A 14879-nucleotide genomic window follows, 5' to 3' on the forward strand; every position below is an offset into this window, starting at 1 on the left:
GAACGCAAATGTGGAGGCCAATTGCGTTGCGCGAGCAAGCGACGAAGTCTTTGCTAATGTCGACGGCGAGGGGCTGTAAGTTGGATGTGGAGCTGGTGGAGTGTGTATGCTAGTGGTGGAGGCGTTGCTTGTTTGTAAGTGTGTGCATGCGTGTGTTGTTGTGTGTATATGTAGTTGCTGCCACGGCGAAGAGAATAATGACCCCAAGGTTTGCCAGCGCTTGCTTACTGCTGTCTCCGCTGCTGCTTGAAGTTTTTATTGTAGTGTTTTGTATCCACACATACATATATCTGCATTTTTTAACTCATTTTTGTTTTGTTTTGCTCATTATTATTGGCAACGCCTGATGTGCCAGCTTTTGTTTTTGTTGCTTTTATTATTATTATTATTATTGGTATTGTTTTTGCTTTGTCCGTATTCTACTAACAAATGGAAGACTGTGCTGCGACTTGACTATGAAAGTAATACTATAATGGCAAATACTTAGCTGTAAATGAGACCATATAGGGAAAAGTTTTGAAATCGATTGGGAGATTTTATTGAGTTTTTCATAACTTAGCAAATATTTTATGAAGAAAAAGTAATTTTACACGTTCGATTTCCGCTATAACCTCCAAAAAATTGGAAACATTCAAAGCGAACTCTTCACAAAACTCCACAAAAAAATTCACGCTTAAAAATTTGCAAGGAATATTATTGAGAAAATTTACTATTTTAAGCTTAGAATAGACCATATATGCCTAAAAAGTAATTATGAAACGTTTTTAAAAATATAAATACACAAATTATTCCATAATAAATTTTTTAGCTTAGAATAATTTACTATTTCTCTATATGGTCATATTCAAAATATAGGAATTTGAAATTTAAAATATGTAATTTTTTTTCAATGTCACAAATTAAAATAGAAATGCCTGCAGGGTCTTTACTGCACTCCTATACGGATATTTGCTCGTATGTGTGTCGAAAAGCCGGCTATATTCGAATCAAAATGTTTTGTAGAAAAAAGGCGGCGATGGTGGGTGGTGTTCGCCAGTTGTATGGAACAAAAACAAAAAGGAATATATGAAATGGAGAGAAATAACAAGGGTGGGTAGGTAAACAGTCTGTCGAATTGTCTTGGTAAAAGCTTGCAGCAGTAAAATCATACTGAAAATAATTTTAAACTCAATACTAGAAGCAACAAGTAAGGATGGACTAAGTTCGGGTGTAACCGAATATTTCGTGCTCTTGCAACTTGCAAGGAACAAAGGCGGAGGAACACCTTTAAGTTTTGGCAAAACTTTCAATCAAACTAAGGCAACTATCGCCGTAATTTTATTCATTTAAGGAATGAGGGCACTATTAATGGAATATGGGATTTATTCTAAAGGTGGGCGGTGCCAAGCACCTTGTCCAATTTTCACACCAGATCCCGAAAAGTACTTCTCTACCATCCTAGTAGCGAAATTTAATGCTTGTGGCTCATTTATTCAATAACGTTTTATGGGGAATGGGCTTGGTTATTATCCGATTTTACCCATTTTCTCAGAGTTCGAAGAGGCGATAAAATATGTATTATATGGATTGAAAGATACGTACCCACTTTTAAATATGTTTAGCACACAGGTTTCCCTGCTACTCTTGTATCAAATTACAGTTTTGCATCTTAATTTGCGAATTAGTTATGACACTTTAAAAGTTTTCGTTCAACGTCGCTTTGTGGGCGTGGCAATGGTCCGATTACACCTATTTGCAATACCAACCTCCCTTGGGTGCCAAGAAATACATATGTGTATCAGGTTTCATCAAGATATCTCAATTTTTACTCAAGTCGTCGATTGTACGGACAGACAGACAGACGGACAGAGAATCACGCTGGTTTCAACTCATCTCATCAGTCTGATCATTTATATATTTTAGGTGAAACAAACAACCGTTAGGTGAACAAAACTATTATACTCTGTATCAGCATGTTGCAAGAGTATAAAAATAATAAATTTGCCGGAAAAAGATGAAGAATGAGGATATAATATGAGAAAAAGAGAAAATAAAGTAAACAAATATTTAAGGAGCGACCGAGGCGATGTTAATTAATGCTAAAAGAGACAAAGAAAAATTTTAACGCGAATAAATTATATTCAAATTTAAAATTTTATAAATAGTCTTAAAATTAAAATTAAAAATAAAATTAAGAATAAAACTTAATTTAAAATTAAAATTGAAATTAAAATTAAAATTTAAAATTTAAAATTAAAATTACAATTAAAATTAAACTTAACACTAAAATTAGTATTAAAATAAAATAAAATAAATATAAATAAAATAAATTCAAATAAAATAAATATAAATAAATAAAATAAATTCAAATAAAATAAATAAAATGAATTTAAATAAAGTAAAATAAAATTTAATTTAGATTAATTATAATTAGAATAAAATAATTTATACATAATTAATTTAGATTAATTATAATTAGAATAAATATAAAAATACAATACAAATACAAAATAAAACAAAAAAGAATGAAATAAAATAAAAAAATTAAAATAAATTTTGTTTATAAAAATAAAATTAAATTAAATTGAAAATAGAATTATGAACTTAAAATTAAATTAAATCAAATAAAAATTGAAAGCTAAATAAATTCCACTAATATATAATTAAAGTAAAAATAAATTAAGATTAATTATAATTAGAAATAATTAAACCAAAACAAAATAAAGAATAATAAAAACAATTAAAAAAGCATGAATTAAAACTAAATAAAATAGGGCAAAACAAAAATGAACAAAAATCATTATAAAATTAAATTAAATATAAAGAAAAATAGATTTAATATAATTAAATCAAAATATAAGAAAAAAAATTTTAAAATTTAAATTAATTTAATTACAAGTAAAATCAAAATAAAATATATTATATTAAACTAAAATAACTTAAGTAAAATTAAATCAAACAATTAAAATCGGAACTCAAACAAATATGTGCGAAACTAAATTTCACATAAGAATTCTACAAAAAATTTAAAGAACACAAAAATAATTTAAAATAAACATTAAAACCAATCGAGCGCTCCACAGCCGAAGACATTATCAGCGCTCAGCAATAGAAGGTGAAGAAGCGTGTGGGTCACAACAACAACAACAACAAGCAAGTCTACCAGCCATCCATACAAAGTTATGAGAATGCGCACAAGCAATGGTGGAATGAGGACAGAATAATAGCAATAAAAGTAAATAAGCAAAATAATAATAAAACAAAATTGAAAATTTGTAATGATGCAGCAACGTTGGCAGCGCTCACGACAACGACGACGACGCTGATGACGAGGAGAACTGCGTTGCCAACCGATATTGCGACAGCACGCTTAATATGCGCGCCTTTTGTGGGTGGGGCCGGACAATGTTGGTAGCAGAAAATGAACACAAAAGAAAAACGAAAAAATAAATATGTGTAATTTAAAATGAAGCACACTTTGCTGTAAATAGCAACAACGTAAATTTCGTAATTTTCTGCCACCAGCCATTATATGAGCTTTTATTTTTACCTCATATAATTAAATATTATTTGCTCTCTTTTTATTTTTTTCGTGTTTTTGTTTATAAGAAAGTATTGATTTTTTGCATACACATCACTGACTAGCGAGCAAAATGTGCAGTTGTTATTGTAAATATGTGTGCATGAGCTTAGAAAGTAGCCAGCTGGCGTTTTGTTTTGGCATGAAAAAGTATTTTTAAGGTGTAAAAATTATCTCAATTTAAAAAATTTTTTTGACAAATGTGTTTACCTGTTATTTATAGTTTAATTTTTCTAAATTTTGTAGTTTTTTTTTAATTAATATTTTTCCCTTAAAAAGTGTTTAAAAGAAATAATATTATTCAATCAAATCTATCATTTTTTGCAAGATTCTGGAAAAATATTTATAAAATTTGTATTATCTTAATACTTCTAAAATAAATAAAATTTATGCCTACAATTCGATCTCCTGGGGTCCATTCTGGGTACATATGTTAAATGGTACGAGTAAATTTATTTTTAACAAATTTTGTTCAAAAAAAATAATAAATAATTTTATGATCTTAAGTGGCACATATTTACAAAAAAAATTTGTTTGCGTATTTCAATAGATTATGACTTTAAAAATAAAATAAAAAAAATTTAAATCGATATCTCAAATAGTTTTTGAGTTGCATGGTTCTATGTGGACGCTCGGTTCAATCAACTCTATCAGCTTACCTTTAAACGCGTTTTTTTCAAAACTAATGGTTTCAAATTTGCTTGAGTGACTGCACGGAGTCAAATGATTCGATCGCTGTCAAATTCTTGCTGCATGTTAAGCCAGTTTAACGCATTATTATATTGTTTTTAAAAGCCGCAAAGGAGCCTCAAAATGTACACAGAAAGTAGTGTTGTTTATTTATATAATATTTTTCATAACAAAATAAAAATATATATATTATTATCATTAAAGTATAAAATCTCTTCTATTGAAAAAATTTTCAAACAAATACAAATTTTCATATGAACATACATATTGGAAAAATTATAAAAAAAAATATTTTTTGCATCTATGTACTTTCAGAAAATAATTTTATATCAAAAATTTATTAATCTTTATTTTTTTTATATTTTCAGGTAAGTTTCTCACTCACAATACAACTAAAATACGCATACAACCAACTCAAGTAAGTGTAGCATATAGAAAAAATATCTCTAAAAATTAATAACATAAAAATAACAATTAACAACAATGCAAATGTATAAATAAATATGCAACATGCACGAATTCTTTAAGTTGCCGTGTCGAAATGTGCAACAAAATACGTTGCAATGGTCAATATTTGTGGCAAGCCAGCAAGCGATGCGTTGTTGCGCTTTAAATGCTCGCCAACGAATTTTCTATTCTCTTTTGTTGCGTTTACTGTTTTTCCAACGATTTTTCCTTTCCACCATCTTCGTCTTATGCGGCTGCTCGCTGCACGCTGCCGACTGCAATGAGCATCCTTAAAATGTTGTGCTGTTGTTGTTGCTATATTTCGCTTGGCGCTGCTGCTTGCTGCAAGTAGACGTCTCCACTTTGTGTTCCTCTTATTAGAGTTCGCTGGCTTATTGTTGTCCTCTTATTAATTTTGTTGTTGCCGTTGTTGTTGTTGTTAATGAAATACCCTCACGTTGCGAGCGCGGCCTCCTTCAACAACCAACACACACACGCCCAAATAAACATGTATTTCGGATGCGACTTGCACTCCAAGTCATCCTGTTGTACACAGAATCTTCAACACAATGGCCACCACCAGCACTAACACCAACAAAACGCTAGTCATACACCACACCACACTCTCCGCACCAACACCAATACCAACACAACTACGAGACCATCCATTTCACCTGATAGCCGAACTGTAGCGACCAACACTAACGCAAGTGGGGGTCCGCATAAAGTGGTTGTGTTGTTCTTGTTGCGGCTCTTGGTGTGCGCACTGCTTCGCTTGTTTTCTCTCATTCAGTCTTCACACATGCTACGCTCCGGCCGCGCTCACAAACACTTTGCAGACCGCCAGCGCCATCGCCACCTGGTTCGTTGTTTCTTAAATTTTAATACTCTCCGTAGTAAGTTGTCTAGCTGCGCTTGCTGCTTGCTGCCGTTTCTTCGACTTGTGTGAGCTCTCGAGAGCGCGCAGCGAGAATGTCAACAAACCATTCACACACACATACACATATTCACGTCGGCATAGTCGGCAACAAACAGGTATTTTGTTGATGCATTTATGCCAAGCCGCACACTCACCACTATTGTCTAGCAGTGTGAGTGTGTGCGTCGTCGGTGTAGCAGCAGTCCAATGTTGTTAGCAACCATTGCCACGCCGTAGTTGCTGTTTACCAAAATTCACTCACTCACAATACTCGTACTCACGCACACACCTTCAGAAGAAACAACAATTTTATTATTTTGTTGCTACGGCAATGTTGTGTGCCGCATACAGTGGTGTATTTGGCGCTAAAATTTTCGAAAAGTATTTTTAGAAATTTTCCATATTTTTCTCATCCAAACTTTACAATAAATCGAAAAACCTTGTTTACTTAACAGCCTTTATTTTAATTACTCTACACAACTCTCGACTGGATATTGGAGATATGAAGAAGTAATATCGCCGCTTTTCGATGCTAGCCTCCAAAAAATGAGATACAAGTATATGCCTTCTTCCATCGAAATTGAGCTTGTTTCAGATATTGTTAAAATATTTTTCGATCAAACTTATATGACAAAAGCTATAAGGTGTTGAAGTTGTATTTTCGGCAAATATAAAAATATTTTAACTAAAATATTGGACCGTAATTTTTTAATGAAATTATCTAGCTGTTAAGCTTATACAAAAAAGTTTTAAGGGTTAAAATCGTTTTCGAAAAAAAAAACTTTTTAATCAGAACAAAATACTCGCCTGATACTTTTAAAAAAAATTTCGAATGCTCACTAAACCGATTGGGTATTGTTATGAATCCAATTCGGTTTTGTTTTTCTTTAAAAATTTCAGCAATAGTTAGACATAATTTTCAAATTGATTTTCATTCGAAAGGTCCAAAATCGGGCCCTTGATATTGCCATACGGCTAATAAAATTTGATATAAACGTTTCATGAGTAAAAGGTTAAGAAACCTTCTATTATATTCATAAAAACATAAAGTTTCATCTACTTAAAGGAAAATATGAGATACCAACCGAAATATTAAGTGCTTTCTCGGAATCACTTTTTTATCATAGTTTAAATTCTAAAGCAGTTCTAAGCGATTCAATATAAATTTTCTAATTGGATATCTTCTGTGAAAATAGTATTAAAAAGTCTAGTTTTCAAAGGTTTTAGACTAATTTTCTTCCACTTTGCCAAAATTTATTTATTTTCTTTTGTAAATGATTGATGGAAACTAGGCATAAAAAACGCTGTTCGTGTAGATTTATTGCAATTACAATTAGATGATTTTTTGAAGATCTAAAACTTTATTATATTATTTCAACGAATTTTATAAACGGTAAGCTTAAAGAATTCCTATATAGTTAGTTTTCATTTAAATAAGTGGATTTTTCTAGGGATTTTTTAAATAAAATATTTGTTATGCTAAAATACTGGCATATTGTATTAAATATTTATAGAAATAAAAATAACTTAATAATAAAAAAAGCAGTTTTAGAGACTGAATTAAAAGCCTGTTGTGTCCAAATATTTCTATAACAGCAGTCTTGCATCGGATATATGGAACGCCACCCTAAAGAAATGAGATAGTGGTCGCAGGGTGTGCAACGGTTCCCAAGATAATAGTATTTTAGTGACCTGCAAGTGGCACATATCATTGCTGTGACGAAACGATGATACGGAAAGCACTCCCGTAACAAAAAAAACTGAAAAATTAAAAAAAATGTATAACAAAAATTGTGAGAAATAAAAAAATAATAAAATAATTATTTGTAAAATGTATCTTATAAACCATATACAAGTACATACAGTTAATTTGTAACTCCAAATAATTTTCCACAACATTTCAAACGAAAATATTCCACTGTACGTTGATTACTATGCTGAGGAAGCGAGCGCAATTTTCGCGTCTCTTTGCCACCATACAATCGCCGCCACACTCACTGCCAACGCCACTATCATTGCCTCTATCGCTGCTGCCTCGCCGTACTCACACTCTCAGCGGCGCGCAGCCATGAACAAGAGGCGCAACAACAAGCCAGAGCCAACTAACTGCACACATATACACACAGAGCAATGGGAAGGGTGGAGGGGGCAGACTGGCTGATAACTATATGTATGTGTTAGTGTATGCATAGCGAACGCAAGCAGCGCGACACACACATAACAAACGCCAAGATACAATACAGGCACGTTGACTACAAACAAACTTATAAATTGTGCATGTAATATTTGTGTGTATATATATGTATATTTGAGTGTATGTATATATGTGTGTATATGTACGTAAATATGCTTGTGCATACGTTGAACAGCATACAACTTTAGCGTACGTTCGTGTACACTTGGCTTCGCTTGGCGCTGACACAGCGGTGACGGCACGTTCAGATTCATTCTGCGATTCCTCGAGGACGTAACGAAAAACGTCGGTGTGCGCGTCATACTATTCCGCCGAACAGAACAGACAAGGCATAACAGACAACTAATAACCAACCAAGTGTAGAATCAAAAAAAGTCAGCAAGTAAGCATTGATTGCAAGTAACAAATCAAGCTCGACGCAGCACGACCTTTTAAATAATAGCGTATACAATAACAACAACTAACAACAGAGATTTACTTTGGATTTTGGGCAGATTAAGAATACGAGGTAACAGCAGCAGAAGTAGAAGAATTATTATTGGATAAATGAGTTTTGAAGTAACCAAAAAAGCTGGAAAGAGTGAAGTTGAACAAAAAATTTAATTTAAAAAAAAAATTCTCGAAATTCTGCGTTTCTGAAAATTAGAGGAATTTCGAAAAATTTAAAAAAATTCTAAATAATAATAAAATTTGCAAGCACCCAGTGCTCAGCATTTACTGTTTGCCGGCTTTCAGACAATAATAACGCACGTACAAGCAAGCGCTGCAACTACAAATCAAACGAATTGTGTGTGTGCGAGCAATTTTTGAGTGATTTCACGGCAAAACTGCTTATTAGAAACAAAATAACAGGCGCATCAGTATCGAAATCCACAATCTGCTTTCTAATATAGCTTATGAGCGGAAGTCGTACTCACGTGTGCCAGCAAGCTTAGGCGGTTTATATGTGTATGCGCGTGTGTGTGTGTGTGTACGTGTTCATTTGCCAGTGTATATATTTAGGCGAATTCGCGTGCTAATGCAGTGAAACCGACAGCAAAAAACAAAAAAAGAATACTTGAAATAAACACGAAAAAAATGCACAGACTATGAAATACGAAAGAAGCACGATTTCCGCTTAACAACCGAGAGTTGCGCCACACGCAACGGCATAAACAAATACTGCAGAGGAATAAGAGTCATAAAAAAGTCAGCAAATTTGTGAATAAACAAACTACCACGACGTTGAAAAAATAACAAACAAAAAAAAATTAAAAAAAATAATAATAAAAAGAAAAAATAAAAAAGGATAACCGTTATTTTTATTTGTTTGAATTTTCACTTTTTTGCCGCTTATCAATCAGCGTGAGTACAAGCGCGTAAACTAACAGCACAACATAAACATAGCATAACGCAGGCAGAGTAAAGCATACAATCAGTGTTGTTATCAGTCGCAGCTAAACTAGCAAAGTGAAAAAATATTTTAAAAACTTGCAATAAAGAATTGTAAAACAAAATCGTGTCGTAAAATTTTATGAGCACACAATTGGTTTGAATTAATCGCTATCACGCATAAACAAGCTGTTTTTATACTGCAAAAGCAACAACAAAAACAAAAATCAGAAAAAGTTGTGAAAATAAAAATTTTAGTGAGATAGACAAGCAAGGGAATCGCTAAAAAACACAGAGATTAATAATTAAAAATTAAAAAAAAATTAAAGGAAAAAATAAAAATAAATAGAAAAAAATTAAAAACTAATAAAAATATTAACATATAAAAAATTTTGCAAAAAAAAAATAAAATAAAAGCAACATTATTTTTTCGTTAATCTGCTTGTATTTGATTGCAATGATGACTTTCGCAACGAAAGACGCGCACAAATTCACGCTTATCAACAACCCGCACAGCGGTAGTAAAATGCCAAGCGTGAGAAGTGCAAGGAAATGAAACTTAAAACAAAGCACTAGAATAAATATTATAAATAAAAAAACAAAGATAATAATAAACAAAAAGTTGTAGTTGTAACTAGAAAAAAAGCAATTTAATTGCGTTAAAGTGTTGTGAATAAATTGAATATAAAAATAAAATAATTAAAACTTAAGTAAAAAAAATTAATAAAATTTAAATAACAAAAAAATTTTTTTTAAATAAAATCAAGCAAAAGGCACAAAAAAACTAACAATATTTGAGTACTAAAGTAAAAATAAATTTAATAAAACTTCAAGTAAAATCACAAAATATTCATTAAAAATTTCATTGCGAAAAATACAATTTAATTGAAATAAATTAAATTTACTTAAAAAAAAAGAATTTAAGTAAAAAAAAATGAATTAATTAAAACAAAGTAATAAAAAAGAGAATTTACTGAAAACAAAAAAAAAACTAAATTAAATAATACTTTTAAATTAAAACAAATTAATTAATTTAAAAAAATTTAAAAATTAATTAATCAAAATAAATTAATTTTAAGAAAGTAACTAAAAAAACACAAAAAGAAAACAATTTAGCAAAAAACTAATTACAAATAATAATTAATTAAAATAAAGAAAAAAATTACCTAAAAAAATTCTAATATTTTTAGAACAACAAACACTAACAGGAATACACGAAATTCCGTTAAATATATTAGACAACAAGCTATTGCGCTAATATAGCATCATATTATTTATGTGTAACAGTTAAACAACGGCTTTGTGCCAAGCAAAGCGTAATAAGTGATTTCAGAAATATTGAAAATAAATAAATTTATTGTGCAATGTATTTTAAAAATAATAACAAATAATAACTAAAAATATAAAAATTTAATTTTTAGCAGCAGAAAACTACAGAATATTTTTCAGACCAAAAGCAAAAAAAGTAAACATTTACAGTGTAACTAAATGACAAAAATTAGTGGAAAGAAAAAAACAAAATTAAACAGCAAAACATAAATGTATATAAATAAACAAATTTATATAAAAAAGTTATACACAAAAACATCAATAATAAAAATTTCAAGCGCACGTGCACCTAAGAAAATTCCATTTCCCAAATGCGTTAAATTCAAAAACAAATAAAATTAAATTTTTATCAAACGCAATCAACACAATGCTACTAAACAGTTGTAGGAACTAAATAAATTCGCTGATTACACACGAAATTACCTGGAAATCACGTGTGAGATCTAATTTTTGCGGCAAAATAAAATACGAAAAAAGCAAGCCAGCAAACAAACAAAATGATTTAAACTATAAAACAATAACTAAATCTATAAATTGTGCAAAACTATAAATAGCTTGCATTTAGCTGACTAAAGTGGCCTAAAGTTGGTCAAGGATATCGTCATAGCGCAGCGCGTGCACAAGAGCGGCAATAAAAGGCAGCTATTCCGATTTTACTGCTAATAAAAAAGTAAGTCTGTTTTTCGCGCAAATTAAGTAGTAAATTTGTCGTTTTTTCAGTGTAAAATATTTAAGTGGGAAAACACTTTTAAATGTGGGTAGAACTCGTTTTTCTAATTAAAACTTGAGTAAAAATGTTTATTCTTGCAGCGTAGTCATTGAAATTTTGTGGCCGAAAAGGAGCTTAAAAATTTTAATAAACACAATTTTTTTTGATTTTTCAAAACTTACATGATAACTTCACTCAGAAACATTTCCCAATGATATTTTTGGAAAATTTTTTTCTTATAGATATATTCTTTGATTATTTAAAAAATTTGTTTGGGAAAAAATTTGTTATTTTGAAACAAAAACTAAAAATTTTTTTTTTTCCTATTCAAATAGTTGACAGTAATATAAATATATCATTGGAGTTCCGATAGCTTAAAACAGAAATCAAAAACAAACCCGACTTGCATTATATATATTGTATTTGCTTAAGCTCCGTTTGGAAAACTGGCCAAAACTTACGCTTGAAAAACACTAATTTAGTTACCACCCTGCACCCTTAAACTACATTCTTCAAAATCTCAAAAATCACGTTTAATTATTTTGACTTGTGAACATAAAAATACATATGTATTTATGTATATATGTAGACATATATCTAAATTAGCAATAATTCTTGCTAAAACCCATTTACCTAGATTTCAAACCTCCTACACTTACGTAAATATGCAAATTCTGAGACTTTATGGCTAAACTCTATAAACGCACCCAGAATCATAAAAATATTTCGCAATAAAAATCTAAAAAATATAATTAAAATTACAAAAACAAAAATACACATAAACAAAATAATAAAACTAAAAATTAAATTAAATTACCGTTTTCATAAACTAAACTTTTATATACTTTTATGACAAAAATAAAATGCGGCAGCACCTTATTTTTTATAACTGGTTATATGAGTTAAAGTAGCCTTGCAGCTAATCAAATATCTTGATGGAAAATTATTTGCAATGATATGATTTTATTGTCATTTTTTTATGACAAATAAATAAATAAACAAAAAAATTTTATATTCTGAATTTCAAGCTATAAAAATTTAATTTTAAATTGTTTTATTAATATTAGTATATTTAGCAACAAAAATTAAAAAAATTTCACTTTTCTTCGAATATATGTATGTACATATATATCATATCTTCGGATGCATATCATGGCTATATTCAATATTTTAATTAAATAACATATTTGAACAAAAAACTGAGTTCATTCGGCAATTATTACACTTATGCATTGTCAAAACAGCTCAATTAGCTGACACAATTAATTTACAAATTGAATCATTTGATGTTCACACACACTCAGTTAACCTTCTGCGTAAATTAGATAGTCCGAGAAATTATTCAAATAATTTAAATTAATAATTGTCAATTAGTTATTTGTGTTAGTTTTTGGCGCAATTAAGATTTGGAATATTCAAATTTAATCATACTAATTCAAACATTTAAATAAAACATCATTTGAGTTCAAATTTTAAACTATCATTTTCTAAATAATATTATTTAAATGAATTAAGTTGCTCATTCGTTGGCAAATACTATGATTTTCTATTTCCGATATCAGGAAGGACCTCCGAAAAAAGGTGTCCGGCGGAGAAAAATAGTTGTCTGCTTAAAATGTCTCAGCTGCAAAAACCAAAAAAAAAATATTAAACCAATTAATATGAATACATGTAATGATTGAAGGACTAGTCAAAACTTTATTTTTGACAAGAGGACGGCTTCCCAAATTAAAACGAGTGTGAGTGATTACACTTAGTTGAAAAATTCCTCTCCTCCAAAACCTTTTGCCGAATCTACTTTAAATTTTCGGAAAATATTTTCAAATACTATATACCTATTCCATATACCATATATGCAAAATAGAAACGTTTTTTGAAATTCACCAGTGGATATAATTCTCTTTTTTAAAGGAAACAACTATTAAAAGACGTTTCTATGCATTTAAAAATGTATATTTATATAATTAATGTCGAACACTTAGAAAACATTTCTTTGGAAAGTTTTTTGAATCGCATGACATTTAAGATAGCTTATATCCATAAACTATCATTTTCTAAATACAATTACTAAAATACATAAAACTGCTCATTTTATTGAGAAAACTATGCTTCTCCAGTTGAAAAATTGTTGAGAAGGTGTTGAGAAATGGTTGAGAAATGGCGTTTAAGATTTGAGAGAAATATTAGTTCACGAGTTTTGCTTAAACATGACTGTAGAATAAATGTTTATTAAGAAATATATATTTTTCTATGGTTTTAGCGAAGACACCCACCAATTCAACAATATTTTTGTTGACTATATTATATTTCTATTTAAAGCATTTATTTGCTTGACAAAGTTGCTACAAATTTTTACTAACAGTTGTTTCTTCAGCAAAATTTTGTATAAAATTATTATAGAACAGCACATCAAAATTATTTTTTGCTAAGCAACTTTTAAAAACTGCTTGAAAAGTAATTTTTTGTGATAATTATTCGCTAGCTACTTATGTCGATCATAAGAAAAATAGGTTTAATATTAATGTTATTGAGGTAGATTTCATAATATATACCATATGATCAAAGTTGACCCGGACTGTTTGATTTAAACAAGGCTTAACCGTTAACCGAATCGATAAACAATTTTTTCCAAGATTTCATTATTAATAGGTATTACAGACTTTCACTACAGTTTAATAAACGAAATATTATTGTCGGGTTGGGCATATGAAAATGTCTCCAATTTCGAAAATTTCTGTGAGGGAAACTAGACTTAATCTAATAAGAATATAACTGGTGACAAAAAGCCTATGGCATATCATTTTGCAAGAAATTATAATTTTACATGATATATAAAATAAATTTTAAAAAGATTTTCTTTCACAGCATTTGAGATATGCAAAATTACTTAAATTTCAAATATTAAATTTATTAAGATTAGCTTTTCATTAACCTACACACTTCTCAGCAACCATATGTCTGTAATTGAATAAAAGTATAATATTTCGCACGAAAAGCAATTTTTTTCATATATAATACTTTATGATATCTCTTCCGCAACTTGTATGTGTGAATAGTAAAATTACCAAAACCTTGCTAATTCACTTCGCAGAGTTTCACAGAAATTTGCTTTAATTTATGGCAAATGAATTGCAAATACAATCGTTCTGACAGGCGTCTAATTTCCAATGCTCATCAAATTACAACAAGCCATACATACATATATAGCGCGGACGCAGCGTTAATGATATTTCCGCATTTCCCATTTCTTACGCTGAACTCACTCATTCAAACGCAAATTGCGAAATTTTGACAGCAAATATTTGAAAAATTTTATATTCATTGGCGAGAGTGCGAACACAGCTAATTAAATGTAATTATTTTAATATGCACGAGTGGACTTGATTACTAGACTGTCTACTCAGCAATTGTAGATAGTTTTTTTTCGTAAAAAAATATTAAATAAAGCAGGTTTATAAACAATCTCGAAAATATAGAAATAAATATCTATACAATTATAATGTCATCTGCGCAACAAAGCTAGTCTTTTTCATTTCTTGTGTTAATCATGCTGCCATATGTTATAATTTATTTCCCATTTTAACAAAATGCCACGCCTATCAAGCGGCAAGTCATATTTAAAAATAAAAACTTCATTTGTTATCAAACCTGATTCTCTGAG

General features: G+C 29.8%; 1 protein-coding gene and 1 long non-coding RNA gene across 7 annotated transcripts in view; both read left to right on the forward strand.

Annotated features, from left to right (window-relative positions):
* Window positions 1-14879, forward strand: part of Tet (Ten-Eleven Translocation (TET) family protein) — a 280426-nt gene that overhangs the window by 157502 nt on the left and 108045 nt on the right. The gene's annotated exons all lie outside the window — the stretch shown is intronic.
* Window positions 8032-14879, forward strand: part of LOC118681181 (uncharacterized) — a 50982-nt gene continuing 44134 nt past the window's right edge. For both annotated transcript variants that reach the window (XR_004976869.2, XR_011397107.1), the window contains exons 1-2: window positions 8032-8317; window positions 10602-11179. This is a non-coding gene — a long non-coding RNA (uncharacterized lncRNA). The remainder of the gene's footprint in view (window positions 8318-10601; window positions 11180-14879) is intronic.

The sequence above is a fragment of the Bactrocera oleae genome, chromosome 6, assembly GCF_042242935.1.
Source record: "Bactrocera oleae isolate idBacOlea1 chromosome 6, idBacOlea1, whole genome shotgun sequence".
Lineage (NCBI taxonomy): Eukaryota > Metazoa > Arthropoda > Insecta > Diptera > Tephritidae > Bactrocera > Bactrocera oleae.